This window comes from Urocampus carinirostris, chromosome 14, assembly GCF_059441175.1.
Source record: "Urocampus carinirostris isolate Australia breed hairy pipefish chromosome 14, RoL_Ucar_1.0, whole genome shotgun sequence".
Classification (NCBI taxonomy): domain Eukaryota; kingdom Metazoa; phylum Chordata; class Actinopteri; order Syngnathiformes; family Syngnathidae; genus Urocampus; species Urocampus carinirostris.
Genome location: NC_142362.1, coordinates 38405143 through 38413154, shown reverse-complemented (window position 1 = coordinate 38413154; position 8012 = coordinate 38405143).

Below are 8012 nucleotides of genomic sequence, written 5' to 3'. Positions count from 1 at the left end.
AAAGAGAAAAGGAGAAAGAGAGACATAAAGAGAGAGGGAAATTAAAAAAAAGTGAGAGTTAAAGAGTGAGAGAAAAATAGAAAAAGATAAGGTAAGGAAAAGAGGGAAAAGGAGAAGAAAGAGAAAAAGAGAGTTAGAAAGGGACAAAGAAAGAAAAGGGAAAGTGAAAGAGTGAGAGAAAGAGAGACGAAGAGAAATATATAAGATAAGATAAGAAAAGAGAGAGAAATAGAGGAGGGGAAAGTGAGAGAAAGAAAAAGAAAAGAGAGCGTCAAACACAGATAAATATACATAAAGAGAGGGGCAGAGAGAGAGAGCGAAAGAGAGAGCAAGAGAAAAAAAGGAAAAGAAGGAAAAGGGAAAAATAAAGAGAGAGAAAGAAATTCAGCTGCAGTTGCTTTGTGATTGGCGCCTAGCTTTTGCAACATCAAGTGGACATTTTCCCTACTGCATCCCGTTTTACTCTGAGGTATAAGGTCTGAGGTCTGTATGTTGACCCCAATTTTATTGTGGTTGACATTCAAAATACGGTGATCAGAGCTGTATTTTGTCTGTCGTAAAACGTTCCGGTCTAAGTTAGGACAACAACATTTAATAACAAACTCTTCCACAAAGAACTTACAAATGGTCAAAAACAACAATAAAACTGAAAGTGATGGTTGAACACAAAGGTGGGAAATAAAGATCCCCTGACACTGAATGCTGTCCAAAATGTTCTTAGGAACTGTGAGGCTATTTAGGTACAGGTATGGGGTGTTTGGACACACTTGTCTCAATTACAAACTGGTTAGGCGCCCTCTAGTGGATAGAGGCGCGCCAGATTTGAGCATAGCCTCCCACTCAGGATAAAACATTTTTACAATAGATGCAGCAACAGGAAGGATGAAGGTCTCGCCTGGCAGCCAGGGAAGGGAGCGGAACATGAAACCCAGTGTGTGGGGCCCAACCGCTATGGTCGACTGCAGGAGACACCCTGAACTGGTTGCCAGCTAGTCGCAGGGAACACAGAGACAACTCACTCGCTCATTCACACCTAGGGACAATTTGACCGGCCAATTAACCTGATATGCATGTTTTTGGAATGTGGGAGGAAACTGTGGGGCTCAGAGGAAACCTACGCAAGCACGGGCAGAACATGCAAACTCCGCACAGGAAGGCTGGTAGCTGGATTTGATCCCATGACCTCAGAACTGTTTCTGCAACAAAACACTGCAAAATGTCTTGGTCGGTTGGTTGGATCCCTTAACCACAAGGCTTGTGGGGGCATTATTTCCTTTGGTGTGTCTTGGGCAAGTACAGCCTGGTGGTGCCCGTCCCTCTCCAGGCCAACATATGTTCCCACCTTTCGTGAGTTAGGGGACTGTGTTAACCAATGCATTATATTATGAGATCACCCCCAAAGCTCTGAAACTAAAATCACCCCATTTCTATTCTATTCTATTCTTTTTATTCTATTCATGAAACCCACTTTCAAAAATAAATCGTAATGTTCATGTCTGGCTTTTTTTAAGTATAAACCTAGCCTACATAAATACAGAACATGAAAAATCATTAAAACATTTGTATCTCCATTCAACTCTATCTCAATCAGATATGATACGTTTCACATTTTATAACTTGTCTCTAATAAGGTCGATACTTTCCCCCCACCGAGCGTAAATTCAAATAAACAATTTAAGATACAGTATTTAGTCATACTTATGTATTTATAGAAAGAGGCCGCTATCTAGTGTTTAAAAACTGTCATTACATTTAAAAGACGAATATGGGGGCCAATAGTTCACACACAGTTCATGTCATGGGAACCTGTCGTGGGTTCAAATCCAGCTCCAGACTTCCTGTGCGGAGTTTGTATGTTCTCCCCGTGCTTGCGTGGGTTTCCTCCGGGCACTCCGGTTTCCTCCCACGTTCCAAAAACATGCATTTCAGGTGAATTAGCCGGTCCAAATTGTCCATAGGTGTGAATGAGTCAATGAGTTGTCTGTCCCTGTGTGCCCTGCGATTGGCTGGCAACCAGTTCAGGGTGTCCCCTGCCCACTGCCCGGAGATGGCTGGGATGGGCTCCAGCCCCCCCGCGACCCTAATGAGGATAAGCGGTACGGCTAATGAGATGAGATGAGACATTTTAAATCAATCTGAAATTAAATTGCATACTAACTAACGCTTGGTTTTCATTTGAAAATGCATATTTCTATCTGGATTTACACATTGAAATGATAGAGAGTAAGGAGGAGAAGGATGGGTTGGGGTTACAGAACTGTAAAATATATATCAGGATTCAAATAATGTTCATCGATTGTAAATTGACCAACAAATTATTCTTAGAATTATGTAAAATAAGATAATTTGTTTAATTGATCGATAGAAAAAGTGTACAAGGTTATTTTGAGGAGATGTCTCTATTGAATTGAATTGTCTCTATTGTCATTGGTATCAACAATGTAAAACATTGTATGCAACGAGATTAGACGTGGCATCCAAGGATAAACATATAATAAAGACTTTAAAGAAAAACATTTATAAATGATTGTGACAATAAATAGGCAAACAAATATTTAAAATGTAGTGCTCAGATATTGATCTAAGTTATAATAGTAATGCAATAAAAAGACTAGTGCATCGTAATGTTGGAGGATGATTTTGACCGTGTGCTCGCAGTTTTCTTTTATTCTAGGACAGGGGTGTCCAAGTGGGCCAGATTTGGTAAGCTGAAAATGTGTGAGGACCGACTATTCAGCATGGCATTCTTTGAACGGTCTGTAATAAATTCACCCTCCATGAAAGGTCTGCTGTGCTTGGCGATCAGGATTGCGACCTCATAGCCCACCTTTGTAGCACTTTCATTTGATTTGCAAGGTCTTGTAAAAAAGCACAGCTGTGCTGTTAAAGCAGCTTTTACTCGCTTTACCTCTTCACAGCGTTCATTTCCTCTTAGCATTTTGTAGGCAGCATGTTTCGTCTGGCAGTGCCTCTTTATATTATATTCTTCAAAAACAGCCACAGTCACGTGACAAAACAGGCAGATGCAGTTATTTCAGATTTTGGTAAAAAAATAGACCAATTTCCAATTGTCCTGGAATCAGCAGCCCTCACAGTCAACTTTCCTTTTTTTATTTACAGTTGCCGTGTCAGAAATGGGGTGACCTAAAATTTTTACAGAAAGCCAGGGGAAAGTTGACCAAAGGGCTACGGCCACCATCTGCTGGAAAGGTTAATTGTTCTTTCATTTGCCAAATTTATTTTATACTGCGATCAACATTACTGCTGGGATAGATAGTAGTACCTGTAATTTTATGACAAAGGCCGTGGGCCAGTAAAACATTGATCACAGGCCGTAACAGTCCCCCAGGCCGGACTATGGATATGTCCAGGATGAAAATGGTGAAATTTAAAAAAAGCTGTTTCAAATACAGTACATGCAGCTTGACAAAGGCTGCAATGATGATTTCAGCCAGAATATGGCATCAGCATGTACAATATTTTGAAGTAGCGGACACCACCTTTAAGGAAAATAGCATGGTCATGGTCAGTTAGAGCACTAGATATAAATAAAGAAACTTTGAAAATATGGATGACTGAAGGCGAGGTTTTAAACACAATACGTTTTTATGGGTGCTTATTTTACATTGATATAATAAAACATAAAAGTGACGAAGGAATTTATCACCACCATGCCTACTGTTTCAGGTTTCCAAACTCCTGTTTGTACACATTTTCATAGCCAAATTCAAGCACTTTTTCAAACACTTTCAAGACTAATCTTTGAGTTTTTTTCAAGGACCTTCCAAGGAATAAATCCAGCGCCAATCAAAGGAACGTTTTTTTTACTTGGTATACTTGGATGACTTAAAAAAAAAATTGCTTTCTTTTTGCTAGCACATCCTTAGTGCTATTTTGCGCTGTTCCTATTGATCTTTTTGAGTCAATGGGCTGCTCTAAATGGACATGAATTCTGCCATTCTGCTTCAAGAATGCACTTGCAGCATGGCTACGTCACGCTTTTTTACAAACACAGAAAGGGCTCTATAGGTATTGGGTAATAATGACGTTCAATACGGAGGAGAAAAAGAAAGAAAGTACTGTATGTATAAGAAGCAGAAAAATGTGCCAGATTTGGACTCATTTTAATGATACTGATGCCTCTGAAGCAGAGTGCATTCATCTTTTGCTTTTTGTTTTACCTATTTTCAATTAATATTTTTTTGCTTGTTTTTCAGAGCATCTGTCTCTTAATAGGTTAAAATTGAATTGCACATGATTGAGTTCTTTTGCATGTTATCATTCATTTATAGCACAATTTATATTTCATTCTTTTGCGTTTTTAGAAATTTTGTGCTGACTTTATATCTGCTCATTGCGTAAAAAGCTAAAGTTGTTTTGTATTTTACAAATATTTGTTGTTGATATTTGAATATTTCGTATTTCATGTGTTTTTCAGGGTATCCTGCAAAAAATGGTGCATAATGTTTTATTATTCATGATAATATATAATTAGAAAATATCTGAGGAGTTGTATGGGAGGCTGTGCTCAGTAATTTATACAATAAAATGATGAGGAAAAAAACAGGTAAAAGGGAGACTGCAGACTAATCAAATAATAGAGGCGGTCAGGAATGTTTTACTGGCTGAAAATATAGCTGTTTTACTCTAGATCAAGACAAAGAGGAGGGCTATGAATATGAACCTATAATCATTGCCCGATAAGGAACACACAAACAGGTAAAGGTAGCAAAGGTAATTTTAAATGCTTGCAAAAAAGGATTTACCTTTTTGGACTTTGCATTATCATAACACTTCATTCAGAAAATGATGACACTGATTATTTCACTGAATTGAATCGCGTAATTTGCAATAGCAATGGGATGGCTGATTTAATACATGTTCCGTAATTAAACTTCCCGATCTTGCGGGGGGATTTTCAAAGATGGTTAAAAAGATCATTGATCATTTCAAAAATAAGTGACTACCATAAAATGGATATGGCTTTTGGTTAAATAGCTATCTGTAATTTGTAATTTCATACAACAATATTTCCATTCATTTAAAAATAATAAAGGTTATCCCCCCACTGAACGAATCAGGAAACACACGTAACGGCTCCAGTTAGTGATACAGTGTGACCTCTAGTGGGGAATCATTGAACATTTTCAATCAGACAGCAGTTGTTAGGAGGTGCTCATCTGTGGACCAAGGGGTCAAAGGTTTGATTCTCTGCTCCTCCAAGTTAAATGTCAAAGTTTCCTTGGGCAAGGGAGTGAACCCCTTACGGCTCCAATAAGCAGGTAGGCTGCCTTGCATGGCTATTGCCGCTATCGATATGCGTGTGTGTGTGTGTGTGTGTGTGTGTGTGTGTGTGTGTGTGTGTGTGTGTGTGTGTGTGTGTGTGTGAAGTACATTGTAAAACGTACTGGGAGGTGTTCAGTGCCTTGAAAAGTGCTGCATGAATGCAGACCTTTTTTGATTTATGTTTAGAGTAGCAAAGTACGTTTAATCCGTTTTATTCCACTCCTGAAAATAACACAAGAACGTTAATCGATTTTTTTATTTTTCATTTTTTTCTACTCTGTGTCATTCGTGAACGTATTGGCTTCATGAGCCAGCTCTTTAAAGTGAAGAACAACGTAAGACCGCTCTCCGCTAATCAGGACCCGCTGCCCTTCGAGACACCTTTTTTCCCTTTGAAGGGACAGTATGCATTTTTTTCCAGTTTTTTACTTTAAAGTTCAAATAGTTTTTTATTTCATAGTTTATTTCTGTAATCTGTTTAATTTAATATTTACTGTGTTTTTCAGGGATCCTGTGTAATCAATTAACTCTTTTATGTAACAAATTCTGTGTTTTCGAGTTGATTTGTTGTTGCACTGAAATTTAAGACCTTTTCATGTACATTTGGTCGTGTCATGTGTTTTTCATAAATTCTGTGTTGATTCACTTCAAATTTGCTTAGCATAAAACATTAAACGTTTAATTGGGATAGAAGTTCACTGTAGAGTGAAAAATAAATGCCATTATAAAATAGTTGTATAATGTATGTTTAAAATTAATTATTAGGTGGTTTGCACATAATGTGCCATAACAACTGGGAATTAATCGATTACAGCAAAAACCAAAATCTATTTAACGAGTTGAGTCCAAAGAGCTAGGTATATTAAAAAAGAGCCATCACTACACCACTGACAAAAAATGTGAACTTTCTCAAATTTCCAAACCTCTATTTCACTTTTCTGTTCAATGTATACGCAAATTCTCAAACATACAAAATGTGAGTTATATGATAATGACTTTTGCATAAAATGCGTGGACAACAAATCGCACACGCATTAACTTCCAAGAATACGCGGAAGTGGGAGATACGCGGAAGTGGCACGCAAGGTCGCCTTCGCCTTTATTGAACAGCCCCTTGATTCATCTCAATAATGCCCAAATGTTTGACTTCTAAGGCAGATGACTTGGTCTCGTACATCAATTTCTACACCCCTGATATTTTGGCAATTACAGAAACTTGGTACTCCGCTGGTGACACAGGGCCTACTATAGCGAAATATCATACAATTAGAACTGACCGTAAAAATGCTCAACATGGAGGAGTTTTGCTCATGATTTCTCCTGGTATATCTGTGTTTTCTGTCGCTAATTATCAATTCGATAGAATTGAGTTATTGAGTTGTGATATTCTTATTTCTGGGGTGAAGCTGAGAATAGTGCTTGTATATCGCTCTGGTCTGAGCTCTTTTCAGGCCAACGTCGCTATGTTCGAACATCTGAATTCTATTTTTGATACTAAATTGCAAATTCTACTTATGGGTGATTTTAACTTTCCTGACCTTCACCACAGTTTTCTTCAAAATTCTGATACTAATCTAACTTCAATGTTCAAAAACTTGGTTTCAAATGCAGGTTTCTTTCAGCATGTCGATAAACCAACCAGGGGGTCCAACGTATTAGACATTGTGTTTTCCACTGACAGATATCTGATTAAAAACATTGACGTTGGGCCGAGTTTCTCTATCAGTGATCACGATTCTGTTACTTTCCAACTTAACCTGGCTCTTAAAATAGACACCACTGCTCAGAATTACATAAATTTTAAAGACTGTGATCTACATGGCATGAGATACTTTCTGTCTAGTGTCAACTGGTACCTCTTATTTGATAATTGTGGGAATATTGAAGAAATGTGGGCAATATTTAAATCTGTTGTTTACACTTTGATATCTGTATACGTACCCTCAGTTGCTGTTACACCTCACGTCAACCGTGATATAGCTGAATTGCATAGGCGAAAGCAGTTTATTCACAAGCTTTATAAACGTGATCAGTTGGCATACTTGGAAAGTTATCAAGATGCTTCAAGGGAACTGCGGAGGGCCATCAGGCGGGAAAGGGTGGCTGAGGAAAATAAAGTTTTAGAGGCTAATAATACTCGTAAATTATTTTCATACATCAACCGTAAACTAATTTCTAGGGCATCTATTCCCAACCTGAAGGCATCTGACGGTACCGTTGCAACAGATAATGCTGACAATGTCAGTATATTAAATGATCAGTATGCCAGTGTTTTTGGTCGTGACAATGGTGTTTCACCCGACTTTCCCAGCAGAACTTCAGCTGTTCTGAATTCTGTGGAACTTTCAAAGGAGTTAATTCATAAATACTCGATAAAACTTCCCAGCAAATTTTCAGCCGGCCCTGACAAAATTCCAAATTTCTTGCTTTAAAAGCTAGCTGACTTTTTATGTGAACCATTATTTTACCTGTTCTCTAGATCTTTTGAGGATTCACAGCTGCCTGAGGACTGGCTTAGTGCTATTGTCATACCCATTTTTAAAGGGGGGAGCACAACAAGTGCAGCCAACTATAGACCAGTTAGCTTGACTAGCTGCGTCTGTAAAGTGTTTGAGAAAATTATCTCAGATGCCATATGGAAATTTATACAGGAGCACAATCTTTTTACGTTTAAGCAACATGGGTTTAGGTCCGGACATTCTACCATGACTAACTTGATAGCTCAT